The sequence below is a fragment of the Oryctolagus cuniculus genome, chromosome 7 (genome assembly GCF_051225735.1).
Source record: "Oryctolagus cuniculus isolate XC-2025 breed Fujian yellow rabbit chromosome 7, ASM5122573v1, whole genome shotgun sequence".
Taxonomy (NCBI): domain Eukaryota; kingdom Metazoa; phylum Chordata; class Mammalia; order Lagomorpha; family Leporidae; genus Oryctolagus; species Oryctolagus cuniculus.
Genome location: NC_142873.1, coordinates 112,622,076 through 112,635,760, shown reverse-complemented (window position 1 = coordinate 112,635,760; position 13,685 = coordinate 112,622,076). Strand labels below are relative to the sequence as shown.

The following is a 13,685-nucleotide window of genomic DNA, read 5'->3' as shown; positions in this document are numbered from 1 at the left end:
TGGTGATAGAAAGGCATGTGATAAAAGAAGTCTGGCCTGCAGCAGCAAGTCTAGAAGGCAAGCAAGGAATCACCTGACAGGACCAGCAAAGGGTGACAGAAGCTGGCCAACCAGAGAGCTCAGGCTGGGAGGAGGGGTTGTGAGGTGCTGGGAGGTACAGAGAAGTCTGGTAGGAGCTACCTTGCCAGCTTCCAATCAAGATGGTGTCTACCACTTACCAGGAAACCACTGAACCAACCAACCCACCAAGCTAGCGAACGGAAGTACTTCACTTTGCAGGTGGACAGATTCCCCAAAAGGAGTTTGGCAGAAATAGCTGCTGTTTATGGCCAGCTGTTTCACAGCAAAAGAAATATGAAGGAAATCTAGCCCCTGCTCTCATTACTACATGACTTCAAGCAATTCACTGAAAGTTTCCATGCATTCATTCAATCCTTCAACAAGAATTGTGGAAATCAAAGCTGTAAAATATTGCAAGTAATGCACACAAGAAAAGATCAATATTATATCATTTTAGCTCTGAAGGAATCAAAATTGAATTTTGCACCTGTGCTCTTCATCTTGTCAAGTTCTCTAAGATTCTGAAACAATGACGTCAAGTACCACTTGCTGTGAAAGGAAGTAGTCTACATCTTCCAAAGATTGTTTGGTACCTGATTCTGAAGGCCTTTATTAATGCCCTCATTGTAACCAGGGAGAACTTGCCTGAAAGGGATGTCCTTGGAGGCAATCTGGGACAAAGATATTTCTTTGTCTGCCACAGAAATCATATTAAAAGCCAAAGGTAATGATAAAAGGGAACCAGCTCTTTAGCAGCGAGGTTTTATGCTCGACATCCCCAGACTCACTCAGATTCAGAAGGTGCTCCAAGCAGAGATTGGGAGCTCTGTGCCCTGTGTGCCAGATGGTGGCCCTACCAACAGGCTCAGGAAATACCACACCCTTGGGGCTGTGCAGCTGCCATGCACTTCCCCATCCCTGGAAGCTTGCCAGTGGGCCATCAGCACCTTCACCAAACACACTTTCACCAGGATGGTGGGTGCTGGGAGTTTGTTAAAGTGTCATGAGAGGCCGGCGCTGCGGCTCACTAGGCTAATCCTCCGCCTTGCAGTGCCGGCACACCGGGTTCTAGTCCCGGTCGGGGCGCCGGATTCTGTCCCGGTTGCCCCTCTTCCAGGCCAGCTCTCTGCTGTGGCCCGGGAGTGCAGTGGAGGATGACCCAAGTGCTTGGGCCCTGCACCCCATGGGAGACCAGGAGAAGTACTTGGCTCCTGCCATCGGATCAGCGCAGTGCGCCGGCCGCAGCGCGCCAGCCGCGGCGGCCATTGGAGGGTGAACCAATGGCAAAGGAAGACCTTTCTCTCTGTCTCTCTCTCTCACTGTCCACTCTGCCTGTCAATAAATAAATAAATAAATAAAGTGTCATGAGAGAGAGGCTCTGTCCCAAAATTACAACCAAGTTCACACTCCAGCCCACCGGCCACTGACCTTGAAGACAAGATTTTCAAATGGTGGTTAGGATATACTGAATGTAAGACTTACCATTTTCACGGTGTGAGGGTGTGCAATTCAGTGGTGTGGCATTAAGGACACTTATATTGTTGTGTCACTATCACCATTATCCATCTCTAAAACTCTAATTAAAACTGTAATCCCATTAAACAATGACTCCCTGTCCTTTCCTGCTAACCAACTTTTCCCTTTCTGTCTCTGTGAATTTGACTATTCTAGGCACCTCATATAAGTGGAACCATACTACTTGTCCTTTATGATGGGCTTATATCATTTAGGTTAATGCTATTAAGTTTCATCCATGTATTACACATCTGAATTTTCTTTCTTACTGACAATGAATACAAGACAATTGTATGAGAGCACTCAAAAAAAAAAAAACTGTGAAAATTGAATTAAAAGATAAGTTTGTTTTGGTGCAAAAAAAAAAATTGATGGCCATGCATTGTTCATGAGCTGTTGAAAATCCCTCATATGTGTATGTCACATTTTGTTAATTCATTCATCCGTTGAAGGACATTTAGGTTGTTTGCACCTATAGGCTATTGTGAATAACCCTGCTATGAACATAAACATACAACATTCTGTTCAAGTTCCTGCTTTCAATTCTTTTGAATATATGACTAGAAGTAGAACTGCTGGATCATACAGTAATCCTATGTTTATTTGTTGAATCGCCATGCTGTCTTCCATAGTTGCTATACCATTTTACCTTCGCACCAGCAAGGCATAAGGACTCAAGTGTGTCCATAACCTGGCCAGTGTTTCTGAGTTTCTAGTTTGTAGTTGTGCTTTTGTTGTTGATGATGTTTATAATAGCTCTCATAGTAGATGTGAACTGATAGCTCCTGGTTTTGATCTGCATTTTCCTAGTGGTTCATTCACATTGTTGAACATCTTTTCCTCTGCTTCTCGAGATCTGGGATCAGGACTTTGCCTGTTCTCCAGAATTCCCATCAGTTGCTGCTGAGGCCTGTTCTAAATGAACAGTGAGTCTCTCTTGAATTCCTTCCCTAGCTGCTAATGGCGTTCTTTTCTCGGTGTCACATCTCACCAGGCTCCCTCTATCCCTGGAATTAATCATGTTTTACTCACTGGGTTTGCAGGCCATGAACACAGACAGACTAGAGGGGAGGAGAGGCTGGCTCAAAGCCTGGGAAAATTAGCCAGAGTTTAAAAGTTGTCACCAGTTATCCATTGTCAGGCCAATGAGTTATCAGGGAATGAAGAGTCATTTCATTTATTCATGCATTAAATAAACTTTTATTGAGTGTGTACTTGTAACAAGCACTGGGCTAGTTATTGAGAAGACAAAGGCAATTATGATATATCCTTTTACAGGACTTGTAAAACTTGAGTCAGATGAAGTCAGTTCCAAGAAGCAAAGGCAGCCCTTCATGAAGAAATTATTTGAGAAGTAACTTTTATATTTATTACCTCACCCTCTTCCTATTTTAATTAGGCCATAGTAATCTACAGAAACAGTATTTTGTCCTCAGGCTATATAAGCAGTGACTAAGAGCCTGAACTCCGAAGACAAACAAACCTGGTGTCCAAAAACAGCTCCTGGGTGACTATGCGGGAGTTGCTTAAACTCTCTTAACTTCAGTTTTCTCATAATTTTTAAAGAGTGTGAGCCTATAAAATGTTTAACACAGTCCTGGTTCATAATAAATGCTCAAAAATGCCAGCTATCCTCCTCATTATTATTAGATAAATACATCCTCTTGTTCCTTTGGTCAGAGTTGTTTTTGGCTCTGCTTTGGTTTTGTCAGAGATTCTATCTTTTTTTTTTCCTCCTATGGTTGGATGCGATCCTCCTGAAAATAAAATGCAAGAACTTGCTGTGCCCTCATCAGGTGTCTCCGTGTAGTTCCCACCGTCCTGGGTGTCACCAGGAATGCACTGATTGTCTTCCCATAAACACAACTTTTTATACATGTGATTTCAACAAAATGACCACTTTTCTCTTACACACATAGATCTGGAAACACACAGTAATTTTTCTAATTCCCAGAAACATTTCTCCCCGAAAAATGCATTGTAATAGATTCAGATAGTGAAGCCTGGCTTCAGAGGACAAGACACTGGAGGCAATTCATGGTTCTCAAAGAAAAGTGCTCCCCCCACCGCACCCTCACACAAAAGGCTGGGCTCCCTGACCAGAGGTCTGTTTTCCCTGGGATGCCTGCTTTCTGGACTGTTGTTACTGTGCCCACTTGAACTTATGTCCTAAGCAGTTGTACTTGGGTTAAAATGGAGCAGGGGAGCCCTCCCTGAAACCTTGTCCCGGGTAACGCTGGCGTGAGATACACCTATCTGTGTTGGATTCAGGGTCTGGACCCCTCGAAAGCTGTCGAGGCGCCTTCCTCGGCCACAGCACCGGGAGTCTGGATCGGCAGGAGGCTACTTGTCAGTTTCAGTTCTAAACTGCCCAAGTGTAAAAACTCTTGGTCATAAAAACATCCAATTCAGGAACTTGCTTCTCCGGGTAGGGTGGCTTTCATTTGTTCCTGTTCCAACCTCTCCCCAGAAGAGGAACATCAAAGAAGAAAGTTTGAGCTCATTATTCTTAAAATCAACAGTTTCAGGGGGTGACAGAAAGTCAATAGAAGGGAAGCAAACTCTCTCCCAGGGTCGTCCTTGAACGAGGCCACCATTAAGTGGTACAGGTCACTTGTACTGTCACTGAAATTAATAAGAGGGGAGGGGGAAGAGAACACTCTCTCTTCCTCAAATAAGGAACGGCAGCACCTTGAGTTCAATCAACTCGATGTCGATGTCGGGAACACTGAGTGCCTCTATTTGCAAAATCGAAGTAACAGCACTCACCACCTGCTTGCCGGGCTTTGTGTGCATTGCTGAGAGAGGCTTGCGATCCTTGAGTGAAAGGTGCGATGCACCAGCGCCTCGTTCCCACCACAGGGAGACATATGGAGAGGGAAAGACAGTGTATAGATACGCATGTTTCTGTTTAAACTCTGTGTGCAGTGCTGACTTTTATCTTATTTTGCCTTTAAGCTAAACTGCATGGGTCACATTTAGAGCATATGTTGTTATCATTCGCCTTTTTTAGCACAAGAAAATGGAGTGAATAACGGGTATTGTTTCCCTGTTCGCCATGGTGAGAGTGGTTGTGCGTTTAGAAATCTCTGAGTCGACACACGAAATCGTAGATTCTCACATTAAGATGCTGTGGACAAGGGTTTTCTGGTTGTGTTTCTCTCTGTTCTGTTTTCTGCGGTAGTGTACAGCTAGTTGGGGGTATTTTGAAATGGGCAAGGTCTCAGTTTGCAAGTGAGAAATTATTTTTTGCCTTTGTTGACAGCAAGCACAGCAATGAAATTGTCACCCTCTTTGAGACCGGTCGGCCTCCCACTGACTGCCCCTTCCTTGGTCCAGTGTGCTGCCCACTTTCTGCTGTTTTCCTGAACAGACCTTGTGTTTTAGTGGGCTCACATTTAAACTCTTAACAGGGACATGGGCCCCAGAAATGGGCTCCAAAAGAACCCTCATGTCTGCAGAAGTCTTTCTCATTGAGTTTTCAGTAGAAACCAAACCAGGGGGTACACACTACAAAGGTTACTGGTGTTCTTTGGCTACAGACATGAACTGGGTTTAAGTAACACTGTATTAGTCATGAGGCAGAAACGGAGTGATGTTGACACGACTTGCAAGTAGCATTGTTGAGTAAATGACTATGTGAGAAGCACTTGCTAAACTAAATGAGTTTTGCAGTTGCATGCACACTTGTGTAATCCTGTTTATTGATGCCTGAAACAATTTGCAAAATAGAAACAAATCCACGAAGAAGAAATATGTTTGGAATTATTTGTTTATATGACAATTTAAAAAAAAACACAGGAATCCAACTGCCACATTTCATGCACTAAGTATACCATATGTGGAAGCTTCCCCTCAGAAAATTCGACAGCAACCTTTACTGTCTGAAGCACAACTATAAGGAGCAGCCCCTTGTCTTTGATTTGTTTATGTGCCTTCTTTTAACATGAGAGTTGGCTTTGCAAAAGAAAATTTAGCCAGAGTATCAGGATACTTTTGTGTTTAGAAGCTGAGTAAGAAATATCTAATTTCTCAATACAGTGAATAAGAGTAATGACTCTAATACAAAATGTATGTATATATATATATATGTATATATATATATGAATATGCGTACACTTTCCTGAAAGTAAATCCATGTATCGTTAAGGAAATACATGTAACTTTACAATGGTTAAGCACTGTTCTTAAGCACTTTGCAAATACTAAGTCATTTTAAAGCTCTTGTTATAATTCCTGAATGACTATAATTGTTCCCAGGTAACAGATGAGAAGAATGAGGCACAGAGAAGTTGAATGACTTGCTGCAAGTTACATAGTTGCTAGGTGAGGGAGCCAGGACCCAAAGTCACGCCATTTATCTCCAGCACCCAGGCTATAACCACCACACCGCTGCATCGCCACAGAGCCGAGCCTTGAAGTATTAAGGATTCTTTTCTTTTTAGAAGCTCTCCATTTCCTGCTTTATTTTGTATTCCTTATCAGACACTGTCACACAGAGCTCGGATGCTAGACGCAGTCTGCCCCCATTCCTGCTAGCTCCATCCCTGCCTCCCAGGCTCTGGGAGACTGTCCCTCTCATACCCAGATCTCTGAGCCCCTACTTTTCAGGAAGAACACTTGTTGCTGTCTGACTCAGTTACGAAGTACAAGTAGCCTTAGCGCTGCCAGCTACAATCCCAGACTGGATCACTGCTCTAGACTGGAGGTTAATCAGCTGCAAATTCCATTAGCTTCATACAGAGTGAAAATAAAGAACAGACGGCTCTGCCTGGGAGCCTGAAGGCAGGTGTGGCTCCTCCAGGCTGGCCTGCAGGTATCTGTAATTTCCCCTGCCTCAAAGGAGCCCTGCCTTTGAGAGGGAGGCAGATCAAAGAAAGGCTCTTCTAGAAACGCCTGTGCCGCTGGAAAAGCTCCCAGAGTATACCACCATGTACACCACGCACTTTTTTTTTTCTGAGAGATGTAGAATTTGCAACTCTGGTTTGTTATTTCGTGGCCACTGTGAGAACGTTTCCTGGGTGCACACTGGTATGCAGCTGTGGTGGGTATGTGATGCTGACAACTGATTTCTCTGCCCACAAGACGAGACAGTCATGAGTTAGGTTCAAAAGGCTGCTGTGACTTTGAGGTGGTCCTCGCTTGATGCTTTAGGCTTCTTTTCAGGGGTCCTGTTGTAGAATGGCTTTAAAACACAAAATAAAAGCCGTTTTGCAAAGATCGCTGATGTTTTTCAAAGAACAAAAGTGAACTTGCTAGGACATATTCAAAAACATGCTGTTGGTTTCTCATTAATCTAAGTTTCCCGCACAAAAGCTCTGCTTACGGACTGAAAGAAGTATTACATAGCAGTGCTGAGTAAGTTCACGATTTCCTTAAAAATGCACAGTTCCATTGAGCCCCTTGTGGGAATCTCCCCCAGGATCAGGTAAGAGTTCAATTTCCATTTGACTTTTTAAATGCCATATGGTCATTATCTCAACCCTTTCACTTACGCAGAGTCCCTCCCCCTGCCACTGGCTGGATTACTGTTTTGCTTTTATAATTTTCCCTTGCTTCATTACTTTCTCTACCCCGGATTATGGAAAATATTGTCACCGTTAAAACGGAAGAAAAACGCAGAAATTCTGTGGCTGGGAACTTACACGCTAACCAAGTCTGATCACAAATGGTCCCTTTTTAATCATAGTTTGTGATGGAATGAAAGATGCAATTGTCTGGAAGGGATGAATATGGGATCCATGCTGGCTTGAGGGTCAAAGGTCATCGCATGCAAAGGTCCCTTTCTCTCTGGCATGGCTCCCTTTGTATAGCATAGTTTGGCAGCTATCTCCTTGCACTTCGGCTACCTGCCAGTGCAGCTGGTACTGTGTCTGGTGCAGACAACAAAGCGTCACTCAGCAACCAGCAGCTCTGCATGGGGCCGCTTTTCTCAGATGACAAAGAAAGATGGGCTATACATTCTACCATTGCTACCCATTAAAAGGACTCTTAAATTGCATTACTACAAGTTATTGTTAATTATGTAGTAGTCACTGGAGCTGGAGGGGGAGGACAGTTTGGCTATATGCTGGGAGGAGGAGGAGGTGGGAGGGAGAAGAGGGGGTAAGGGGTGTTGCTGCCAGGAGGGGTCGCATGGAACAATTACTGGTGACAGGGAAAGAACTCACCTTCCTAGTGAAACCCGAGTGGCATGAATAGGCCAAGCCGTTGGTTCTGCCGATGGGCTCTGAAGGTTGGTAACGTGACTGGTGGAGAAGGAATTAGTCGTCTGCAAGAAGCTCTGATCTATGCAGCTTGGAAATTGTCCTGCCCGGCCTCCATTCAAAAAGCTGCATCGGAGGTTTTTCAGCATTTTCATTTAAGAATAATTTTAAGCAATTTATCACTTGGCTGTAATGCATTCGCTCTAGCTGAAATCAGTAAGTGCTGCAACATGGAGATAAGGCCTGTCTGAAGGTTGGGGAAAGAGGACCAGAGGTTGCCTATTGTCAAATAGCCAGAAAATTAAAATTAAAGTGATGTGTTTACCCCATTTGGTCATCTGGGGTAGCAATACAGCTCCATTGGTGTTACTCGTGTTTTCCAGGGTGGATCCTTTGAGATGCTTTTATTGCAAGGGTGCTCTGTCTTAGAAGTGAAATCGATGTGTCCACGTACCTCCGAACGAGGGAAAACATGTCGCCTGTTCCTGTCCGGTTCCTTTGTACTGTTTGGAGTCAGTATCTGTTTCCTCTCTCGCTGTCCCTCTAATGGCTCCTAAGGCAGTGACTGAGGTTTTCAGGTCTGGTAATTCATTTGCTTGTCCCTCAACAAAGAATAAAAACACACATCGTTTCCAAAAGGGGCTGGGCATGGGGCTTTCTCAGTCTTCTCTGGCTTATTTCGAAGTTTTTGGCCATGGAAATGAGATGACGCTGCTCTCGAAGTGTCTGGCAAGTTTCTCATGGTATGAACCAAACTCTAGCAGGGAGAGGATCCCAATTTGATGTAATTTCACTGCTACAACACGGCACTACTACTTTCCACTGCTCCCCATCCCCCCCTTGCTGCTCCACACACACCCCCTCCCCACCCTGTCTCCCCCTGCCAATCCTCTTCAGATTAAAAGAAAATCCAGGGGAAACAAGGCACAATGGGGGCAGTTGAAAGTCCGCAGTCTTCAGTTTCTATCTTTCCTTCTTGTGTCTAATTTTCTGCTTCTTGGTAGTTCTGATCTCAGCTATTTGCAATAGTTATATATAATTTAACATTATACAAAAGTATTGTCATATCAAACATAGTGAAATGGATTCCAAAAACACCATCTGGTATTTGGGAATGCACTGTGAGTTGGGAACGTGAGAAGAGATATTCTTTGCCACTTTGCTTGGGACCCAGCCATTAGCAGTGTAATTGCCAAGAAAAGGTGACAGGCTCCAGGCTTAAAACAAGCACGTCCCCCCCTCCTCGCCTATTAACTCTTGTGAGCCCTAAACCATATTTAAAAAGGACTCTGAGGACAGAACGGTTTAGAACAACAACAAATAGGAAAAGCAAGAAGAGGAAGGCTAAAGAAAAAAGACTGTGGAATCTAACAACAACAAAAAAAAAAAAACCAGCAAAAAACGGTCACTGCGGTGCGGTTGTTACTGTTTTGTGAAGAAGGAGGACGGACCGGAGGAAATAAAATGTGTCAGACTCAGGAGAGTGTGGAATGGGCAGTGCGTCAACAGTGCTTTAAAGTTGCGGGGTTTTCAGTGGATTTGCATGATGAGAGTTTTAGTCCAAAGCCTGTCTCAAAATCCTCATTAGTTTCCTCTAATCCACCTAAAATTATGAAGGCCTAGATTGTGAAGGTCATCAGTGATGACTCAAACCTATTTAATTTCATGGAGGTTTGCACCCACTTTTCTACATGGAAAAGGGAAAAATGGAATTAACCCTGTGTCTCCAATTTTGGGGACTTCCATGTAAGAGAAACAAAGAAATAGGAACCAAATACTTCGATAAACCTGTACTTTGCTGAGCCAATTTGAGATGATTTGTTAATTTTTAAATAAGAAAAAAAAGAACCTGTGTAACAAGGAAAAGGAGTTATCCTACTAGACAGTCATCAGAGAGAGGACTTCTTAGCAGGAGATAAAAATAAGGAAACAGCAGTTAAAAAAAATAAAAGTACTTAAACCTCTCATGGCTATGCTCAATCTGGCATTCACAACCAGGGCCTGTATCTGTTTCAAACTACAAAAATAGTTTACGAGGGTCACAGTCATTTCTTTCTGTCAGTGTGTCAGAAGTTGGGATGTGCAACCCAGAACTGCCATTCCATGACACAGAATAAAATGATATCTGGTGGGTGGATCGAAAGCTTGCCAAAGAAGACACAGTGAAAGCTAACCCTCTCAGTCTAGCTCCTGTTTTTAAATATTTATATCTCTGGCAGACTTTTTTGGGGTAGAGGAAACTGAAAGCTCTTTTGCTATCTGTCATGTCACCCAGGCAGAGGAGAGAGTCTCACGACTTGATTTTCCTCGAGTTTGGCACCAGGAATAGGTGATGGCGTTTCCTTGGGGCGGGAATTTCTCTTTGTGGAAAGATGGCCTGGACCAAGGATTTTCACAAGAGCCAACAGCCGCTTTCCATACCCACTTGGGGCTGCGCCAAGTTCCCATTAGCACTGCTGTTACCGCTCAGGCCTGCCTTGTAGCTGGCCAGTGCCTACTGTGGTCATGGCTGTTAGGAAACCGTAGAGGGTAGCTGCCGCAGGCCAGAGGTGCTGGGAAGTAGGCAGTGCTAGAAACAGGGTAGTGTGGCTCACTAGCTTGCCTCGGGGATGATTCCTTTGTGATCATCATTTTCCCTCTTCCTCTCTGCGGCTCCAATGCCCCTCACCACAGTCAGTTGACTGCTCCTTCCTTCTCTGCCCTCCTATCTCTTCTGCCCCCTTGGTTGAGAGTCTGGAGTAGTGCATTAACCTTCTAACACTGTTGCATACTGTGGTGGTACACATAGCAGTGGTTAAAAGCACCAAATAGACCTGCATCTTAATCATGGCTTTGCCACCTCCTACTTGCATGACACTGGCAAGCTATACAACCTTTGCCACAAAATAGGGGGCGTAATTCAATACTAACTGGAGTGTTGCATGGACAACGTGGGACAGTTTGTGAAGGATCTAGGCCACTGCCAGTCACCTAGTGTGCACTCGGTATGCTAAGTTTTTGTTATCATAATCAATACATGCATGCAGGTGCGTCAGAAGACCTTTGAAGGCATCCCTTTCCTGCACCAAATATTGGAAGTTCTGTGGATTCAGAGATAGGTAAGTCACAGAGCCTGCCCTCAGGGAGCTCTCCAGTGGAAGAGTCTAGCTCATCAACTACAAAATAACCTTAACTCACTTCTGTTCTCATGCCTTTTCACTTCGGATTTTTATAAAATTTTCCCACAGCAGCATTTGCGGATAACTATAACCGCAATTGTAATAAAAGTGACCATTCTCTCAGCATTTGTCCTGTCCTGGGCTCTGTAATACCTTTGCATGTATTACCTCATTTTGTTCTTCAAATATATTGGTGACCATGCTTCCAAAAGAAAAGCCGGGGAATGGGAGACATTAAGTAACCTGCATAGGAACACACAGCCAAAAACATGTTTCAATCAATGAAAAGCAGGAATAATGTCCTTTTGTTTTCTTGATGGGACAAATGGACTTGATTCAGATTCTGGGATTCTGTTCCATTTTTGATAATGACTAGCTCATAAGTTATTTCAAATCAAAGTACAATCAGCCAGAGAGGCTGTAAAGATTATTCTTTGGCCTAATAGTTTTTCAGCACCTACTGTGCACTTTGGATGCTCTGGTAGACACAAAGCTCTTTCAACACAAATAATTTCCTCAACAAGAACAACATGAAAACAAAGGAAGCCTGTTTGTAAGTAAAGATACACACACACACACACACACACACGCGCGCGCGCACGTACCACATTAGAGTGTTTCAGGAAACAGCATTTCTGAACTCCATTAGCTCCAGCTAGGACTGAACCAGAGAGGCTATCAGGAAGGACTTGAGGTACAGGTGATAATGAATGTGTAGAAATAATGAGGGAAAGGGTTCCAGGTGCAGAAAAACATATGATCAGAGACTCACAGGTAGGAATAGGTCAGGTGTGTGCTGACAAGAGATCAAGGCTCTTTCAGCAGACTCAAGAAAAGCTAATGAGGACATGAACTTGGCTGGTGTCGGGACTGAGATGAGAGGAAGGATGTTAGAGGCAGTGGTACCTTGCCAAATTTTATGTGCAAATTTGCTGCTTAATAAATATTCCTTGATGAGGACAACATATGCTGTTACTTAATAAGTATTACTGATGAGGGAGACATGTGCTGAGCTTATGGGGGAAAAAAAAAAAACACAAAACTTAACCATGCAGTGCTCAGTTTTTCTATTGGCTCTCAAGAAACCATTCATCCACTTAAACATCCAAACACTTATTAAGCAAATACCCTTGCACTACAGTAGGCACTAACATACAAAGATGGGCGAGACATGAGCTTTTCCTTTGAGGAATTCACAACCTAGGGGCAGAAGCCATCATGTAAAGTAATAATTCTACAGTGGTGGGGAGGGCAGTACAACATGAAACAAGAGCCCTGGGGGCCTTCACTGTGAAGTGCTTAGCATAGCCTGGGGCACCAAGGAAAAGCAGCATAGCAAACATGGAGGATTGAAAGTCAACCTGTTCCTTCCAATAAAAGCACTTGGTGACCCTGCAAAGTAATGTACAAATGCTATCTGTCATTTTCCTATTATTTTTCCCCACCATAACTCTGAGGTTAAATCAGTCCAAGGAGAAACAGGGACTTTATTTAAAAATCATATGGTCCCCTGGCTTTCAGATCTTGTAGAATGAGTGTGTGTGTGTGTATGTGTGTGTATGTGTGTGTGTTGTTATTTGGTTGATAAAATATTATAATTTCAAATTGATAATATTTACTTCTTGAAGTTGCACCATAAAGAGCAATGAGTTTATCCTGATGAATTGCAACATTTGATATTGGAGTTATAGATGATATTTGCAAACATAGCAGTCTCCGTTTGTCTTTCTCCTGGTACTTTGAATGCCCAGCCTCACACAAATTCTGATTGCACTGATAAGTAGTGAGAGTGGTAACATCTGTGGGCTTTTTGTTTGTTTGTTTTTTGTTAACAGCTTGAGTCACAATCTCAAGATCCTCTTCATTTAATGTGGGCCAGAAGCATGAAGGCAGAATAGTAAGACATTTCCATTTCAAAGTTGAGCCAGTAACAATACTCAGGAGGGTTCTCTATGCTCTTTGGCACATCTATGATAATCAGACACAAGGAGTCCAAAACCTACGCTAACCCTAAAGTTATTTCTAATAGCAGGGTACTTTAAAAAGTCCACAAGAAATGTAAGTTCATTTTGCTACAAAAAAAAAAATTAATGAAAACCATGCACAATTTTTTCATAATATACATTATCGTGAACTTTTTAAAGTATTATTTATTTATTTATTTATTTGAGAGAGTGACAGAGAGAGGGAGAGACAAAGAGCCTCCATCCCCTTGTTCATTCCCTAATTGCCCACAATAGTTAGGGTTAGTCCAAGCCAAGGCCAAAAACTCCATCCAGGTCTCCCTCATGGTTGGCATGTACCCAAGTGCTTCAGCCATCATCTGCTGCCTCCCAGGCACTTTAACACGAGGCTGGATATAAAGTGGAGTCATGACTTGATCGCAGATGTTCTGATACCTGATGCAGGCATCCCAGGTGGCAGTTTAACCCTCTGCACCACAATGCTCGCCTCCTTTATGAACTTTTTTGAAGGTCATTCATACACATGCATTTCAAAATAGATTTGTACCAAAATAAATTTATCTTTTAATACTTAACATTTTCCACAAACTTTTTTAAGTTCCCTCATTATGGTTCATGGAGATGTGCACATGAGGAGTTCACAAGTAACTGAGTTAGCCATCACAGTTTAGGATAGGGACTAGCCAAGCAACCAATGGGATATTGGCCTGGCATTGATTTGGGGTGGCTCTGTCTTATTCATACAATGAAGTCTGAATTCCAGAAAGATCACTGCAGAGCTA

At 43.2% G+C, this 13,685-nt stretch overlaps 1 protein-coding gene and 1 long non-coding RNA gene across 3 annotated transcripts in view; one reads left to right on the top strand and one right to left on the bottom strand.

The window, feature by feature from the left end:
- The window catches only part of NFIA (nuclear factor I A), a 620,032-nt gene that overhangs the window by 25,042 nt on the left and 581,305 nt on the right, over positions 1-13,685 (top strand). The window lies entirely within an intron of this gene.
- LOC138850419 (uncharacterized) lies at positions 5,260-8,546 on the bottom strand. Its single transcript, XR_011390157.2, has 2 exons — positions 7,746-8,546; positions 5,260-6,760 (listed from the first exon to the last, which is right to left on the bottom strand). It is a non-coding gene; the product is annotated as an uncharacterized LOC138850419 (long non-coding RNA).